Source organism: Mustela lutreola, chromosome 8 (assembly GCF_030435805.1).
Source record: "Mustela lutreola isolate mMusLut2 chromosome 8, mMusLut2.pri, whole genome shotgun sequence".
NCBI lineage: Eukaryota > Metazoa > Chordata > Mammalia > Carnivora > Mustelidae > Mustela > Mustela lutreola.
The window spans coordinates 148,839,010-148,856,421 of NC_081297.1; the positions used below are offsets into that span (position 1 = coordinate 148,839,010).

The 17,412-nt window shown below is 58.3% G+C and overlaps 1 protein-coding gene and 1 long non-coding RNA gene across 7 annotated transcripts in view; one reads left to right on the plus strand and one right to left on the minus strand.

Annotated features, from left to right (window-relative positions):
• The window catches only part of TBC1D22A (TBC1 domain family member 22A), a 297,090-nt gene that overhangs the window by 228,162 nt on the left and 51,516 nt on the right, over positions 1-17,412 (plus strand). The gene's annotated exons all lie outside the window — the stretch shown is intronic.
• Positions 13,096-14,910, minus strand: LOC131839632 (uncharacterized). Its single transcript, XR_009357021.1, has 3 exons — positions 14,754-14,910; positions 14,037-14,145; positions 13,096-13,275 (listed from the first exon to the last, which is right to left on the minus strand). It is a non-coding gene; the product is annotated as an uncharacterized LOC131839632 (long non-coding RNA).

The following is a 17,412-nucleotide window of genomic DNA, read 5'->3' on the forward strand; positions in this document are numbered from 1 at the left end:
GGACCCCTCTTGACCACGTGTGTCCTGGATTTATAGACTCTTGAGGTCCAGCTTCCCCAGTAATTACCTTCCGTTTTATGTGCTCTGGAAGAAATTCAAAAAGTCAAAGTTAACCTAAGAATCGCTTTCAGGAGCTTGGCCTGCTGCGTCCCAAGTGTGGGAAGTATTCTCAAGGTTTTCAGTCCAATTTTCTGTGACCTTTTGTTAATGACCATGAGGAGAAGGCAGCCATCTGCCCGGGTCCCTGGTCGTGACCACTCAGAGCTGCGGCGGGGTTCGGCTCCCCCCTGGGTCCTTTGGGACCAGGCTTTGTGCTACTAGGACTGTGTCTTGGGCCCGTCCCTGGCTTCCTGTCACTGTGTGAGGACTGAGATTTGCACATGTGAACCTCCCAGCTCCTTGGCAGACCTGAAGGACAGGCCGCGAGCGGGGCTCACCGCACCCCCGTGTGCCCTCGGCTGGTGCTGGTGGGTCCCGCAGGCCCCTTTGCTGCTTGCTGCCGAAGTGCCCACTCGGAGTCCCCTGGAGGGAGAGGATGTGGTGGCAGCTTTGGAGGACAGGGGAGCCCTCCCCCAGGCCACCTCCAGCCCGACACGAGTAGCCCCTCATTAGTGTTAGTGTTAGTCAGTGTCTCTGTTGCACTTCACCTGCAGTGTCTTAAACACGATGACCCTGCGGCACGATGGGTGTTTACCCCCTGCATTCGTCACGCTGTCCCATCGCAGTGTTTCAGTCTTTATGGCCACGGGTAAGGGGTCGGGGGTGCCCTGCCCTGCGGTCTGCCTCATGGTGCTGGGTGGTCTTCCCGTGGGGTCACCACTGTGATGGGATCATGTGGGGCGTAAAGCTGCTTCTCTCCCAACCGTCCCTAAAACAGATATGCAGGAGTGAGTTATGGGGTCAGCGGGTACCACTGTTTCCAAGGTGCTGTGTGTATATTGGGACCGGCCCGGAGCGGGAGGGATGTCCTCTTCATGCTTGTCATCACCAAGCGTTTTAATTAACGTTGCTCTTCTTGGTTCAACTGAGCACAAATGGTAAGATCCGGAGTCTACGTCTCTGCGGTTCCTGCTACATTTCTAAAGTTCTGTGCGTATTTAGTAGCTGGCTGTGCAGCATTTTAAGATAACCTTCATTCCATCCGCGGTTTCTGCGTGGAACATTTTTAAGCTCTCGAGGTCTGAGGAGAGTATTCATGGCCTCGCGAGCGTTTGTCCGGAACCGCGGCTGTGACTCGCAGGCTTCCCGGTGGGGAGCGGCGCCCAGAGAAGGCCGCTTCCCCTGCTCCGTAGGCGCTCCGAATCGGTCCAAAATACAAAGTAGGAGACGGTTCCTTAGGGCAGGGAGAGATGCGTGGGGGTTTAGGATGGTAAGAGGGTGCTCTGGGGAGGGGCTCGGGATGTGACCAGAAGAGCAGGTAGCTCGACGGGGTGAAGCGAAGGGTAACCCTTAGAGGCCAGAGGTGGCGAGGCCAGCCTGGGGCCAGTGTGTGCCCCCGACTGGGTGTGGTCAGGTGCAAGCTGTGTGGGGAGACAGGGATCTGTGCGGTGCCCGCTCCTCCCCGGGCTGTGGCGTGTCGTGGAAGGGGCAGGGTGAGGGGAGCAGAGAAGCGTCCTGTCTTGGCTTCAGCAGAACATCCCAGTGCTCGTGCTCAGCAGTCAGTCTACAAGCCTGCATCTTTCGGACCAGAGCGGAGCCCCATAGAGTTCTATTTTATCACGGAAGGTGCTCGGTTATTGTCTAATTTCACATGATTCCATTTTTAAATCTTTTGTCACATTTTTCATATTCCCAGATGCACACATTTGGGAAAGCTTCTCTTTTAGGCCTTGAAAACCATTTTAGGTTTGGAGGCTGTGCTCCTTAGCTTTCCCCGCCGTCTGGGCCCGGACCTCCGTCGATGCTGACCTGGTTCTGTGCTCCCTGCCCGCAGCCGCCCTCCCTGTAGGTGTGGCGTGATGGCTCGGCGGGCGTGTTCAGGTGCCCGTGCTCGGCTGCAGGGGAGCAGATCCTGGCAAAGGAGATGGCGCTTCGTGATGGGGCCGGCAAGCCGGAGGAGGCCTGGGAGGCCGTGAGGGAGGAGGAATTAACGCGCGTCCCCGTCAGAGGAACTGTGGACTTTCTGAACCTGTCGGCCGGCCGCTGGCTGTGGGCCTGGACTGCGTCCTCGCCGTGGGGACCAGGTCTTCCCCAGTCTCCACTTCCAAGGAGCCGGTCCCGTGTAACAGGCGTCGGTCCCTCATTTGCATATCGACCCCACTAATCCCGGGTAGCCCAGTTTCTGTCCCTGTTTGGTCTGGAGGATGCAAGGGGGCACTGTGACCTCTGGCCTTTATGACCTCGCATCCTTGTCTTCCCTGGGGCACGGGCCAGGTTCTCCTGGAGTTAGTGTCTCTGGAACCCCAGCTCTGGTTGTCCAGGTAAATGCCTGCTTGCCTCAGTGTTCAGCGAATTCTTTCTTGGCTGACGCCCCTGTGATGCAGGAGCGGCCTGGTGAGCACAGGGCAGGGCTGGTCTGCCTCTGGCCAATGGAGGAGGCGGGGTGGGCGATTTCGAGGCCGCGTGCACCCTGCCTTTCTCTGAACCCCAATCCTTCTATGTCCTGTGTCCAGAGAAGGGGAGGCCTGTGTTCCTGAGTGAGGCTTGGTCCCATACTCCCACGCAGGCTTCCCCGCCGTGCCGGGGCTGGGGCGGCCACAGGCCGAGTTGTTCTTCTGAAGACCGTGCTTGGGGCCATGGCTTCGGGGAGTGTAAACTGGAACCGCAGAGCCGGGGGAGCCCTGCTCATGCAGCAGTGGGTGCTCCCTGGGACCCTCTGGGTCCCCTCGACCCTGGAACAGAGTCCCAGCAGGCCTCCTGTCCCTTTGTTCCTGGGAGTCTTTGCAAGCACACTCGGAGTTCCCCTGTGGCGTCTCAAACACCCTGGGGGAGCGAGCTCTGGAGTTAGAGTGGGACGCTTTTAATGTGATAACTGGTATTTGTGAACACTGATTTCGAGCAGTTTGCCGTCATTTTGAATACTTGGGTCCACTAGGTAACGTTAACTCATTCCTGAGCTTGGAGGGGAGCCAGTAACCTAGCCTTGCTCTCCCAAATAGGACACCTGTTGGCCTGCTTCCTCCTGCTACTGGCCGGCGGTGCTGAGTGTACACGTGTGTGTACGCGTGTGTACTCCGATCCCCTGGTAGGGGATGGGCATGCCCAACGGCCATGGGCGGGGCCTGGAACCGTGGAGATGGGCCGAGACCAAGTTCTCTGATGTTGGGGGCCGGTTCCCAGCCCCACGCCGTTAGTAGGTGGCCCTCTGGGCCAGAGGCTGTGCCTTCCTGGACTGGAGAGTGGGGCGGGGCCTCAAGAGCGGCCCTGGCAGCATCGGTGCCCTTTTTCTGTCTATTGGGGATCAGGAGAGCAGAAAGCCTAGAGACCCCAGTGAGGGGGCACCTCTGTGCAAAGGGAGGGTTGGAGGCTGGTTTGGTGCAAGTTCATGACAGCTCGTCCAGCGTGTCCCTGGCGGGAGAACACCACCGGCATTCTGCTGAATCCACAGACAGCGGATGTGTGCTGGCGTTTGCTAAGCAGTCCTCGCTCCGGGCACAGGGCGGGGGGCTTTCCTGTGGGTCACCTCCTGGCCCGCCCCTCTGCGGCTGCATGTGTCTCTCGGGGATACCCGGACAGAGGCTCTAGGCCATATCGCAGGCTGTCGTGACGGAGGGGTGAGCTGAGCCACACGCACCTAGGACACAGTCCATACGTGGAGGAACACCTGCGGGGCAGCCATTCTGCTGTGTCACAGAAGGGAAACTGAGGCTCAGCGAGGCCCTCACTTGCCCGCGATTGTCTGGCTTAGGAGCGAAAGGACTAATGTGTGTGGGCTCTTGGGCAGCGGCCATCTGTGCTGAGACCCTGATGCCTGGCTCCCAAGCTCCCGCCCCGGTTTCCATGCTGCCCTCCGAGGGGAGCAGTGGGAGGTGCGGGCGGGAGCGGGGGGTCTTCCCGCCGTGGCGTGGGCGCTGCTGGGGAGGAGAGCCACACACCCCAAGTGGGCCTGCAGGGCCTCGCACGAGAAAAGCCAGAGTGACTTCTCCGTGGGAGCATCGTGGGGGTCACAAGGACCCCAGCCTTCTCTGTGGCATCGCTCCCTCCATGCGTCCGCTCCCAGCTGCCTTCCCTGTGCACCGAGCTCCCCCCGCTGCGTTATTTCCACTCTGTGGGCCTGGCTCTTGGTGTCTGCTCTGGAGGGTCTGCTTGTGGCTTCGCCCGTTGGTCACCCGCGCAGCCGGGAGCCGCTGTCGGAGGCAGCCCGTTCCTCTCCCCGCACGCGGCTCCGCTGCTGCTAAGACCCGTGGAGTCCGGCGTCGCCCCCCTCACGGACGGGGAAACAAGCAAGCCGCCGTGCCTCTGACGGCCGTTGAGCAGGTGGGCAGCGGGGCGCCGCGATTGCTGGTGGGCACGCTGCGGGGGGGCGCGGGGGTCCTGCCCGAGTGTGGGAAGGGCTGCGGTGCCGCTGTGTCCCAGGCTTCCTTCCTGTCCTTACCTTTGTAAGAAGGGGCAGCACGACCGCGTGCTTGGCCCAGGCCCGTCTTCTCGCCCTCAGAGCTCTGGCCTGGAGCGGCCCGGGCTGGAGTCCTAAGCAGCGGTGTGGCCGAGGACAGGCGGCCCGAACCAGAGCCGGGCCCTGGGCCTCTGAGGGCGGGGCGAGTGAGTGCGTGCTGTGTGCAGGGTGGGCCGTGGCGGCCGGCGGAGGTCTGGCCCGGGGCACCCTACTCTTCTCCTCTGACCTGGTCTTTTCTTCATCTGCTCAGTGAGCTCCTGGGCGAGGGAGGCGCTCGGGTCTGCTCCCGGGTGTCCTGGCAGCCCAGCCTTGGACTGATGCCGGGACATCACTGTGCACCCGCACATCATTGTCAGTCATCCATGCTGCCTTGGACAGACAGAGGGACAGGCAAAACTGTCCTCATTGTTACTTGGCAGAATACCTGTTTCTGTCTCCTCCAGTAGACTAGCAAGGACTCCGGTGCTCCACTTCCTGCAAGAACTTGGAGCCTGACATTATCCTAACACTGGGCTCATGGGTCGGGGACGCGCTGCCCCTGTAATGGAGGATCTCACAGCTAGGACTTACAAGGGTGCAGTGAGAGCCCCCCCCACGCAGAGACAAGAGCAGAGAGCGGGAGCGGGGGGGCAGGTGCCCCGGGATGCTGCGAGAGAACTGTCCAGGCCGTGTGGAGTGGGGAAGCCGTGCACAAGTCCCATCCAGCGGGGTTGGGCATGGGCTTGGTTGAAGGAGGTGGCCCTTGGTATAGATGTCAGCCCTACCCACGTAATGTGGATGGGAGCCATCTGGCCAGGGGTGACCCCCCCCCTCACCATGGATCCTTGTCACTGGGTGAGAAGGAGGGCACCGTCTGGAGTGAGTGGGGTCCCGTCAGGGGTGGGGGGCTCTCCGTTCTGAGGTAGGTGGGCCTCCCTGGTTCGGGGGCTTCTCGGCTTGCTTGCTGGTGCGTGGTGTTTTCTCGCGTGCACCCGTGAGTGTTAACGGATCTTGGAGTGGATTTGGTCATGTAGCAGCGGCCTGAGAAGAGTTGCTTGTGGAACACGTGGCGACGGGGCTGGGCTAGGCTGGGCGCCGGGCGCACTGCCCGCACTGACGGTGGTGCGGACTGACCCCTTACCTCTCTGTGTTCCCGGTGCCTCCGGGGGCCTGAGCGCACCCTTCAAGCACTCTTCGCTGCTGGGTACCAGAGAGCAGGGTCAGTGCAAGGGGGTTTGAGACCCGGGGCTGCCTGCGAGTGTCTTGCTTTCACAGTGGAGCCCGGAGCCACAACCTTCAGAACGGGCCCGCCACCCTTCTATCTGGAAGCTGGAGACGGGCATCCATTCCCTGCCCCATCCTCTGTCCCCGGGCCCTCAGTGCAAAGCCCACTCCCATCTAGCCACCACCGTGGCTCCCCGTTGGACTTCTTGCTGCCGCCCTGGCTGTCTGCCACTGGCTCCCAAGGACACCAGTCCGGCCTGTCATTGACGGTAGCCTCGAGGGTGTCCCTCCCTGCTAGGCCCGCGGCCCTCTCTCCGGGCCTTGCTCCAGGCCTCTGGGCTCCCCCCGCCTAACCCAGGCTGTTTTGATGGTCCAGTTCAGTCGTTTCGGAAAATCGGCAAGTGCATTCTAGCGCGGATGGTCTGTGTGGTGTAGACCAGCAGCGGCATGGGGGCTGTGGCTCCGTGTTCTCTGGCTCTCCCAGTTCTTCTCTTTTCTTTCTTTTTAAAATCTGTATATTTATTTGACAGAGAGAGACACAGTGAGACAGTGAGAGAGGGAAAGCTGGTAGGGGGAGTGGGAGAGGGAGAAGCAGGCTTCCCGCTGAGCTGGGAACCCAGTGCGAGGCTCGATCCCATGACCCCGGGATCATGACCTGAGCCGAAGGCAGACGCTTCACGACTAAGTCACCCAGGCACCCCAAGGCCCTCCCAGTTCTGATTGCATCGGCCTGTGGGTCCATCGCCTTGTCTCCCTGCCCCTGAGCCCCTTCAGGCCACTGGCCCACTTCCCCTTCCCATTCTGTTCAAGCTTCTACAAGGTTCCGCTGGCCTCCTCCAGGGACAGGGAGCCGAGGCAGATTTGGACTCAGATAGACGTGGGTCCATGTCCGGTGGTGCCACATTTTCTCTAGGGGAGGTGGGTAGGCATGATCTCTTACCTTTCTGTGTCTGAGCTTCCTTCCCTGTTGGGTCGGGGTGGGAGCATCCGCCTGGGTGAGGGACACCTGGACCTATAAAGGGCAGGTGAGAGTTGAGGCCGTGGGCTTGCCGTCAGGCCAGCAGCATCCCAGCTCCGCCATTGTCCCCATGTGGCGCTGGCTGCCTGGGCTGCCCTGATGGCTGTTGAGGACTGCACACCAAGGGGCCAGGGCAGGAGGACCTGCTCCCTGACTCTGAGCGTGTCACCCCACACCCCCTTCTCCTGTTGCGCATGGCTGTGACCTCCAAGTCCAGCCAGGCTCGACTCCAGCGCCTCTCTCCTCTTGGCTCCTGCTGCCTCTCCGTGGTCCCCATGCTCTCTTCCCTTTGCTGCCAGAGCTGTGCGTCATGGGAGCTGCTTCAGAGCTGGGACAGCTTCCTTCAGGGAGAGGAGACGAGGCTCAGGGAGAGGCCGTCCTAGGAGACGGGCCACATCCTGGAGGCCGGGCCGGCTGCTCTCCGGCCAGGCTTCTGGAGGGCCGGCCTTGCCGGGATCTGTCTCTAGAGCCCTTTGCCCAGAAGACCGTCTGCCACAGGCGTGATGCTCAGTCCCTGACCGAGTGGAGTGTCACAAAGGAAACAACACACAAGCAGTAAAGTGTGTGCTTGCGCGAGTGCCTGCTGGGCAAGGGAGGAGTTGGGCAGTCCGGGGCTCGGGGGAGGTTAGACCCCCGAGTGGCCTTCCCCCAGCATGGCTTCATGAGCGACGACTGGTCACACCAGAGCTGTGGCAGCGTCCAGTACTGTGCTGGGCGTCCACACTCCTCCCTCTTGTCTTGCCCTTAAAAGCCGTGCGCTGTCGGCCCGGTTGAGGCCATCAGAGGAGACGAGGCTCAGGTTAGTGCTCCGGGCAGAGCCACCCAGCCGGTGGGTGGCGAAGCCAGGGGACAGGCCTGCTCTGTGGGTACCTTTGCTGCCGGTCACCTGAGCTTGCTGCTTTGGGTCGCAGTGCATGTTTGCGAGGCCACCGAGCCAGGCACAGGTCTGGCTGACACGTGGGGCCCTTTCTGTTGGGACGAGCGGTGGGGAGAGAGCGTAAGAAGCAGGAGAAGGAAGTGGGCAATTTCACAGGTGGCTTCCCCTCCCCCTCCCACACTCATGCCCCGACTCACGCTCGGCTTTTGAGTGGGTGTCTCCTCGCAGATGAGACCGTCGGAGCCACGTGTGGAAGCGTGGTTTCAAGGGCTTACCTGAGTACTGGGTCTCGAGCGCTTCCTCCCCGTGGCACCTGGAGAGCCCGGCTTGCCGCACGGAGCAAACAGTAACTGGGATTGCTAAAGCCTGTAGAGAATCGTGCGTTTCCTAGCAGGTGATTTGTCGTCCCCCCCCACCCCCTGCACGGAAGGAGCTGATGACAGTGACCTGCGGCGCCCTGCGTGCTCCCAGGCCTGAAGGTGCATCTGTGGCCAAGCTGGCACAGAAGGGCACAGGACGGTCTTAATATTACTTGAATACCTGAAAACCCGCATTTGAAGGGGACCTGCTGTGTGCCTGCTGTGAGCGAGCAGCCATGTCCTGTCCCGTTCGCGCCGAGCCGCGGGGAAGCGTCTGCGCCTGGGTGCTGCGCTCCAGGGCCATCGTGAGCTGCCAGACCTCTTGGGACCCACTGAGGAATGGCGCTCGCGGCCCTCAGTGGGGCTCTGGGGGTTTGGGGGCTCTGGAAAAAGGTGCCCGCTTGGACAGGACTGTGGCAGTTTCTGCCTGTCAGTCACGTTCTGTGCCCTCGGCTCTGTGTGTCCTTCAAACGAAGACGCCAGAAGCGGCCCCGTGCGTTCCCGGCTAGTGCACTGGGGCTCCCTTAAGCTTTGCCGCCATTGTTCAAGGTTTCTGACTCTGTTTTCCGTAGAAGTTGCTGCCAGCTCGGCCGGCAAATAACTGCCAAGTCACATGGCAGGGAAATGCTGTCAGGGCCAGTGATGTAGTTACAAAACCGCTCGGCAGCCCGTGTTTTCTGGCCGCTTTCTGTTAAGTGTGAGTCACACCTCTGTCTTCCTTGGCGTAGAGCTGCTCAGATCACGTCTTTAAGGCCATGAGGAAAGCAGGTTGTGGGTGACATTTTTACTGCTGGTGACACTTGTGATCATTTAAGGGGACCCTCAGAATCTCTAGATGTGAGCTCCTCAGTGTAGCCTTGTACTGGTCTGCATCCCCCAACCTCCACCTGGGCACCCCTGACCTCTGCCTGGGGGCTGCAGCCCTCTTTCCTGAACGCCGTCCTCCAGAGGGCCTCAGAGGCCTGTGAGCTTCAGGACCCTCAGGTGCGAGACCCGTCCGCTCACTCTCGGGGGTTCCACCTCCTCCCCCAGTTCCTTCGCCTCCTGCTAGTGGCCTTGGGGAGGGGTGTGTCCCACCTGGCCACATCCTGCCACCTCCGGAGGCTGGCGGGGGCGGGGCGGGGGAGGTGGGCGGCAGGGAAGGAGGTTCTCGGGACAGGCCATCTGTAGGGTTTCCCTCCGCCTCTTCTAGAAGTTCGTAAAATGGAGCCCTTGCAGTAGGGCTTCTTTTAGTCTGGCTTCCTTCACTCTGTAATTATTTGCAATTTATCCGTAATTCTGTGTTATGCGTCAGTTGGTGCTGTTTTCTTGCTGAGTGATCCTTTGCTGTAAAGGATCCTTTTCTAGAATCCGCAGGCAGCTCTTTCCTTCCCTCTCTTGCCGTGAGGGAGCATCCCTGGGCCAGGGGCAGCCTCTCTGGGCAGAGGAGGAGCTGCACGGACCCCAGGGCTTCGGGGCTCCATGGGTCCACAGGGAGCCGCACTGAGGCCACCGCCTCCACTCCGGTGGCCCGCGGGTTCTGTCTGGGTCGCCAGCTGCTGGGACACAAGCCTCTGCGAGCGCTCAGGCCGCTGTGCACGGTGGGCCGGGGCCACGCTCGGCCCTGGGCAGCTGTGCGACCAGCCTTGTTGCTCTGTGCTGGGCAGCTTTGTCCCTGGGAGGCCACTTGTGCTTTAGTAAACACAGGATCGGGGAAATTGAAATCCCCGTTGAATGTCTGCGGATTGAGCCGTTTGGCTCGATGCGGTTAATGTCAGCGAGGATTAGACGGTTCTGTCGGATCCATTTCACCTGATGGCATTTTATTTTAAGTACAGCAACGCTATTGCGCTTTTAGAAGAAAGAGGTTCCTTTTTTTATTGCTGTTGTTAATGGATTTGGGGGCCGGTCTGGGTGTGGGCCTGCCCTGCTGTGGGGCAGGGCTGGGCCCCTTTGTGCCGTCAGTGTCCCCGTAAAGCAGAATCCCGGGAACGTGTAGGTGTTCCTGAACTCTGCCATAGTTGCCGTGAGGGTCTTTTGTCTTCCCTCCTACCCGGGGTCTCTGGCGTGTTAAGGTCACGTCAGAAGTGAGCTGCTTTTAATTAAATTTCACAAAGAATAAATGTTAACTCGAGAAGTGTCTAATTTCTTCTCTGCTGCTGACAGTGTCTTTTAAAAATGTGCTGTACGCTTTAATCTCTGTCATTATGAAGCGGCAATTCTAAAGGATATATCAGTGTTTTCTTAAACGGGAGGCATCTCAGTTATAAATTAGGGTTATTTTTCAGTCTATTTTGGTCCTCACTAACGCTAGTGAGCATCAGTTAGCGACCCCGCTCCGGCTTCAGAGTTGCGCGGGCACGGACATGGTTTCCACCCAGGTGGCGGCCCTTCTCCGACAGAGCAGGTGAACTGGGGTCTGTGGCGGCTTCTCCTGGCACCTGGCGGGGCTCGGTGAGCCGTCGGGGTTGTGGAAGGCGGCTTCTCCATGGGGACCCAGGGAGGCCTTTCCGTGGGAAGGGCTGACCCAGTGGATGGACCCTCCTACGTTGGGCCGGACACAATTCAAAGGTGTTTTCACTCTCTTCCTTTCCCATCTCTTACGGCAGATGAGCCGAGGGGGCAGGAAGAGCCCAGGGCTGCTTAGAGCCTCCCCCCGAGCCCCCATCTGTGGGCGCAGCCTTCCGGGCTCACCCTCTGGCTCCCTGGTGCTCGGAGGAGCTGGGCTTTAGTGTGTCATGTCCTCTTTCGTGCGTGTCCTCCGGTCCTTCAGCACCGGAGACTCGTGGACTCCTTGCCACTTCCCACAGCCCACTCGGAGCTTCCTGGCCACTGCCCTTGGCCTGGCGTTGGTACTTGGGCTGGGAGGCGGAGGGGTTCTAGAGAAATGCTGAGCCCCACTTTGGGGCCTGAACCCGCGATCCGTCCTGGGAACCGTACCCAGTGGACTCCTAGACACGGGGCCCAGGAAAGGAGGGCCTTGCTTTGTGGGCCGCCCGGCACTTTGCTTTTGGGAAAGGCTTTGACTGGGGACAGTTGCCTTCATCAAGGATCTGTCACTGTGGTGTGCCAGCCACGTTGGGGGGACTAAGCTGCTGGCATTTAAATAAACCAAGGCACATGTGTAAAGCATGTGGTCACTCTCGAAGTGTTGGTGGCTTTGTTGAAAAGAGAAAAGCTCCCCGAGACTCAGGAGAGCAAGCACAAGGCCACCTTGCCCTCAGTGCAGGAAGGAGTGCTGCCGGGCGGGCAGCGGTGGGGGGAGGGTGCTGAATTCCCGGGAGTCCGTTGGAGGCTGGGGTGGCTTGACTTGTGCCCCAAAGGCATCATGACTCAGCTCTGCCGAAGAAAAGCTGACCAGGGTGACCCTATTTCTTCTACTCACATCACTGTGGTGAGGGGCTGGCCCAGAGGGGGCCGGGAAGTGCAGGGTAGCCCCGCGCCTTTGTGCAGTGGAAGAGTGAATTTCGGTTGAGCTCAGATCGCCTCCATCACATGGTCACCTGCACCCTGGCGCCCAGAGGCTCGGGAGCCTGAGCCTGCCGGGGGCAGCTGGCTTCTCTGCAGCTCGCCCACCGGGGAAGCTTGCCACGGAGCAGGCGTCTCCCCAGGTGGACGGCCATGCTCGACCTCGGAGAGCACCTGTGTGTCTCTGTCCTCACCGCGCCGCCCCCGCCCTCCCAGGCTGTTTGCACGCGGTTTCAGGGCTCGTGTGTGGATAGGTAATCGCAAAGCTTTTTTGGATTTCTTGAGCAGGGGCAGCACGGTTAGTAAAAAGGTGGATTCTTGTGGGCCCCCATTTGTGCTCGGGTGCCCGGCCTGTCTCAGAGCCGCGTCTCACAGCGCCCCGTGCGCTCCTTCCCTTTCCTAGGCCCCTCCCATTGCCAGCTCTTCAGGCGTCGTTGTTAGATGAGTAAATCCTGCCTCTTGGTCTGTTTGTCCTGGTAACGAAGAGGTGAACCTCGAAACTCAGGAGGGAGAGCGGGGCGTGCACCCCCATTCCCCGCACCGACGGGTCTCTCTGCCCTCCCGGGGGACTTTGTGCGAGCACAGGGAGCCCTCAGCGGCCGGCGTGCCCAGTGACCGAGCCAGCGAGTGGAGGCCCGGCTGTTGGAGCGGCTGCGGGCAGGCCCCGGGTCCCCCATGATGTATGGGGGCGAGGGTTGCGTGTGCTTGGGGGTGAGGCGAAAGCCGGCGGAGGTGCCGGGGCCGGAGCCGGAGCTCTAGGGAGATCTGCAGCCGTCTCTCTTCTAACTTGGCAGGATAGGGTGACCGCACACACCTGGTGCTTTCCTCCGTGTGTGACTGGCCCAGCGCTGCTCCTCAGGCTCTCTGGGGTCCGCCTACGCTCGCCGAGGGACGACTGCCAGCTCCTGTCTCAGGATCACACGCGGCCGTCTGTCCCTCTGCCTGGCCACGGACACACTGTCGGAGTATCAGGACCACCCAGGGCTGCACGCTGGGCATTAACAGACCCATGAGAACGGCTGCTGCCTGGAGCAGCCTTCAGCCGGGTGGGAGATGGAGTCCGCAGAAAGTGCTCGGGAGGCCCTGGTATGCTGGCGTCGGTTTTCTTGGCAGACCAGCAGTGGGGGACCCGTGTGCAGAAGATGGCCTGGCTGGACAGGACACCCGCTGTGTGGCACCACCGGCCTTGAGCCATGTGGCCCATCACTAGGGAGAGGACCTGGCTCCCCTGGGCCCTTCCTCACCCCTGCCAGCATCCCTGGGGCTAGAGCAGATGTCTGTGATGCCCGCAGTCGGGACAGCCTGCCTCCGCTGGCGAAGGGTTTCTTCTCTGAAGTGTGTACCAAGGGCGAACGGGACCCAGGACATCTGCCGTCGAAGGGGCGCCCCCGATGTGGGTCTCGGTGCTGCTGCGCCTTGTGGCCCCCTCGCCACGTGACGGGGAGTGCCTGCCTTTCATGTAGGATCTTTCCTGGGCCCCGATAATCCCAGATCCTTTCATCAAGTGGAATCTGCAGCCCAGTATTGAAATACCTGTCGTCTCTCTCAAACCCTGGGGCCAGAGACTACAGTGGTTGCTCTATTCATGGACTCGTGTTGCAGTAAAATGTGATAATTGATGAATATCTGTGGGAATGGATACGATTGTGTCCTCTTTAATGAGCTAACAATTTCAGGCTGAAATCTCAGCAGTGCTATTGTTTAGAATAAAGGCGACATGCAGATGAGGCCAGAGCTCAGATTGCGGTGGGACGACGCCGGCAGCCTCCCTATTGGGTCCATTAATTAATTCCCATCAGCCAGTTTCCCTGGGAATGAACTGGAAAAATAATTACAATGATACATGAGGTAAGGAGTTTAGAAATTCAAAAGGTGAAGGCAAGAATTAGTTTAGTACATAATTAGACATATTATTTGTGACTGTACATTTTTTTAAACGTGGTTCACTGAGGCAATCGGGTCCTATTTTTAGTCCTGGATAGCTAATAAATACCATTTGGGGCTGTTTTTCAACTCATAAAGGCTCATAAATTTTCTTAATGACATTAAGTGGCTAATTATATTGTACATTGTTAAAATAACTTCTATTGCAAAATCTAATAATACAACAAAAGTTGCAAAAGGAAGTTTTTCAAGGAGTTAATTTGACTGAATTACCAAGTGAAATTCTGAGTGTTTAGACCAAATTGAAAGAGTTTCAGCAAAAACCCTGCAGGTTCACGTTATTTGTGTTGCACATTTGCTCAGAAGGTGAACCCCGAGCCCCAGCTCCTGCCGGAGACAGCAGTCTGGGTGGAAGGCTGAGCGCCACGTGCTCGGGTCTCGTGAGCAGGCAGATCTGAGGGAGCTCCTTGCTGCCGTCATAGCTGGTGCGCGCCAGCCCCGGTGACTGTGCTGTCCCCGTCAGGCTCCCCGGATGGCTGCCGGAGGAGGCTTTGTGTGGCACAAAGGCGTTTGAGTTCCAGCAGGCCTACTTTCGGGCAAACATTGTCCCCCCGTGTAAGACCCCAGTGTGCAGAAGGTCCAGAGTCGCCCTGAGTGAACCAGTGCTGACACCTGCCCAGTGATTGTGAGTCATACCCTGAGGACGCTCGTCCGGCAGTTCCGTTTCTGGGAATCTCAGGGGACAGATATTTCCTGAGTTATTGATATTAAATGTGAACTCCGTTCTAGAAGTCTGTCTCCCAAACTATTGGAGAAAATAAGAACTGTAATAAAACAAGTAAATGAAAATCACGAATGAACCCCCCACCCCCCACCCCATGAGCCCGTCACTGTCGTAAATACTCAGTGCACGTTGGCGTGTGTCCCCGAGGGATAGCTGATCTGGAGCAGGGCACTGTCTCCCTTTGCCTCTTGGTGCTCCCGAGACCTGGCCACGGGCCCGCATGCAGAACCCCAGCTGCCCACAGGCCCCGCGAGGCTGGGCACTGCATGTGTGGCCTGCAGCTGGGCCCTGCCCGCCCTCAGCCCCTTTTCGGTGGCAGGCAGAGTCCCTCCCTGCCCCCGATGCTGGACACTCGTGGTCTCGCCCAGGCCTGCGCTGCTCAGGGGTCGGCTGCACCGCCCTCCCCGTTTATGCTTTGTGTTCACAGTCAGAATTGAAAGGGGAGCCCCTGAGCTCAGGGACATGTCTACCCGTGCCCTTTTAGATGAAACTCGGCCCGCCCGTCCCCCCGTGGCTTCATCCACCAACCCAGACACACTTGCCGGTGCTTTATGGCTGCGGTTTGTGGAAGCTCTGGGAAGGAGGAAAACAAACAAGCCAGTCCTAATAAAGAAAAGTTATTTCCTCACTTGAATTTCTGAGTCCAGGGAGTCCATATGATGCCGACATCCATCTTCCTGCCGTTGAAGGGGAGGAAGACTTCTCCCCATGCGTCATGCTGGGTGGGAAGTCCAGGCGCTGTGCCTGCGGGGCTCCGGCCTCCTCCCCCGGAGGCCTGCCTCTGTGTGTTGTGGTTACGCGCCGCCCCGTGTTCCCTTGGTCTCTAAGGGTATCGTTGTGTAAAACTTCACGTTTCCAGGTGGGTAGGTACGGTGTGGAGAGCCAGAGATGCCTTTTCCTCTCCCAGGCCTCCAAGTGAGCTAGAAAGCTGTGCCTAGGGACGGTCCGCTGAGGCAGAGACATGGTGACGGGGTGGGGTGGGGGGGAGGCGCAGCACAACCTGCCCTTCGGTTCCAGCTTCCCCCGAGCCAGGCCCCGGCTTCTCCCCGGGAGCTACTCGGCCCCATTCGCGGAGTCCCGAGCGCTGCACAATTGTGTGATTCTGAAAATAAGCCCATTAAGCTGTTAATCACCATGTTCTTGGCTTTTCACAGTGCGGTGCCTGGACCCGCATATGGCTGGAAGTGACATACCCAGTCAGGTTAGCGGGGTGGCCCTTCACCGCATTTCAGAGGTAGGGTCCCCTTTACTGTGCATGTACAGAGGTCCGCCTTAGCCAGACCCCATGAGCACGCTGGCTGTGTCATCACACCACCGTGTTCACCCCTGCTGCACTGCACGTAGGAGGCCAGAAAGCCCTTGAGGGTAGGCGCCGTCTGATTCAGCTCCGTGTCCTGGCACCTTGTGTGGGACTGGGTGTGCTGGCGTCCGCACATGGGCTTCCCGGATCTCGTGGCTCCCTGGATCTGATCCACCAGTGTCCTATGGGGCACACTTGGAAACACCGCCAGACCTTGTTTAGGTGGGGGTAATGTGGCTCTGTGCCCCAGCTGTCACCGTGGGGCTGCTTGGCATTCTATGTCGTGGGCTTGTTTCAGCAGATCAAGCTCTATTCTGGCAGCTCGGGCCAGCGGGCAGCCGCCCTCTGGTTGCACACCCACCCCGCGTCCCTACGTGTAGGACCAGTGGCTGCAGGCAGCCTTTTGGTCATAGGGTCAGATCCGAATGTGAAACTGAGAAGTCCTAAATTTATTAAAGGCTTTCTTTTGGGGTTGGAAATATGCAGTAGATTTTCTATCCCTCTCAATTCTCTCTTAAAATTTAATGCTGCCATAAAAATGATGGATAACAAATTATTCCAGGAAAAATGACACTGAAAGACTCTTCTAACTGTTGGAGCAGAAGTATAGACTTGGTGCAGAAATATATGTGACCCAGAAAACTCACAAGGAAATAGGAAATCATGTACGTTGTGGAAAGCACAACCACATAATGTTGTTCCAGGCGGTAGAAAACAACAATTTTTATTCAAGATATTGAGGGACTGAATCTATTTTGTGCTGTTGGCACCTTTATTAACATAGTAACTCCATGCCTTTCTAGAATTCACTATGCAGCCTGCCCTACTCGGAGCACTGTGGGGGTCTAGCAGAGAGGTGGGGAAGCCCCAATCCTGTAATGGATGTCAGAAAGGTCCCGTATGATAAGCGGTGGTCATTACTCACACCGGCATTCCTGTGCCCCCTCAGAGCATCTTTGCACAGAGTCCCACCAGTATGGTTTCAAACTGTGTGTGGCTGTGGTTAAAACCACAGATGGCTGGGCCCAGGATCCCCCCACCCTAGGCACCTTCCCCCCACCAAAGAAAAGAAACTCCCGAATGCCGGTGCCAGAGAGAACTGACAGCCAGACCACAGGCTGCACCTGTAGAAGGAGGAACATATGGGAACAAAGCAGACATTGGCCCTCAAGTCCCACAGCAGGCTGAGGCAGGTTAGTTAGTTCAGGACAGACGGCCCTTCATTCCTTGGGAGGCCTTGGGGACAGCACACCGTGGCAGGTCTTTAAAAAACAAAATATTAACAGAAAATGATTCAGATCGGACATCCTGTCATTTTTACTCCAGAGCAGTGGAAGTGATGGTACCAATGATGCCAGTGTCCTCTGACCAGCTCATGGCTTAAGTGGAGACCCAGGGGGCGGCCAGATGTCATGGCCTGTTTGTTCCCTCACGGGTGTCACCTAATCTTTTATGAGAGCTTGGGAGAAAGGACAGGCTGTATCGATGACTTCCGGCTGAAAGTGTCACCATGACAACTCAGGAGGTGTTGGAAGCAGGCAGTTTGCTAATTTCAAATCTTAACCCTTCCCAGGCAACTCTGAAATCTTTTCTCTGGAGAGAAGTGGGCTCATTGTGTAATGCGTCTTTTACTGTTCCTAAGCTACATGCATTCAAGTGAAAAATTCACTTTTTTGTGTAGGTTTAGAGAAACAGATGCACACGATCTAATTCCTTTCTTTAAACATTTTAATGTTAGCTTCTTTAGAGTCTCTTTGATGGCCAGCTTCTCAGTGAAGAGGCAGGATTATGTGAACAGTGCTGCCTGAATTCTATTGTTCTGCTGGTTCCCCGAGGCACAGAAGCTCCATGCCACCCGGGCAGCTGTCCTGCCTTCCTACCTAATTGCGTTTGCTGGCACCTCTGTTGCCCATCAGATAAAGCCCAGACAGCTCAGGCTGACTGTTAGGGACCTTTACCATCCAGCTCCATCTACACTTCTCACCCCA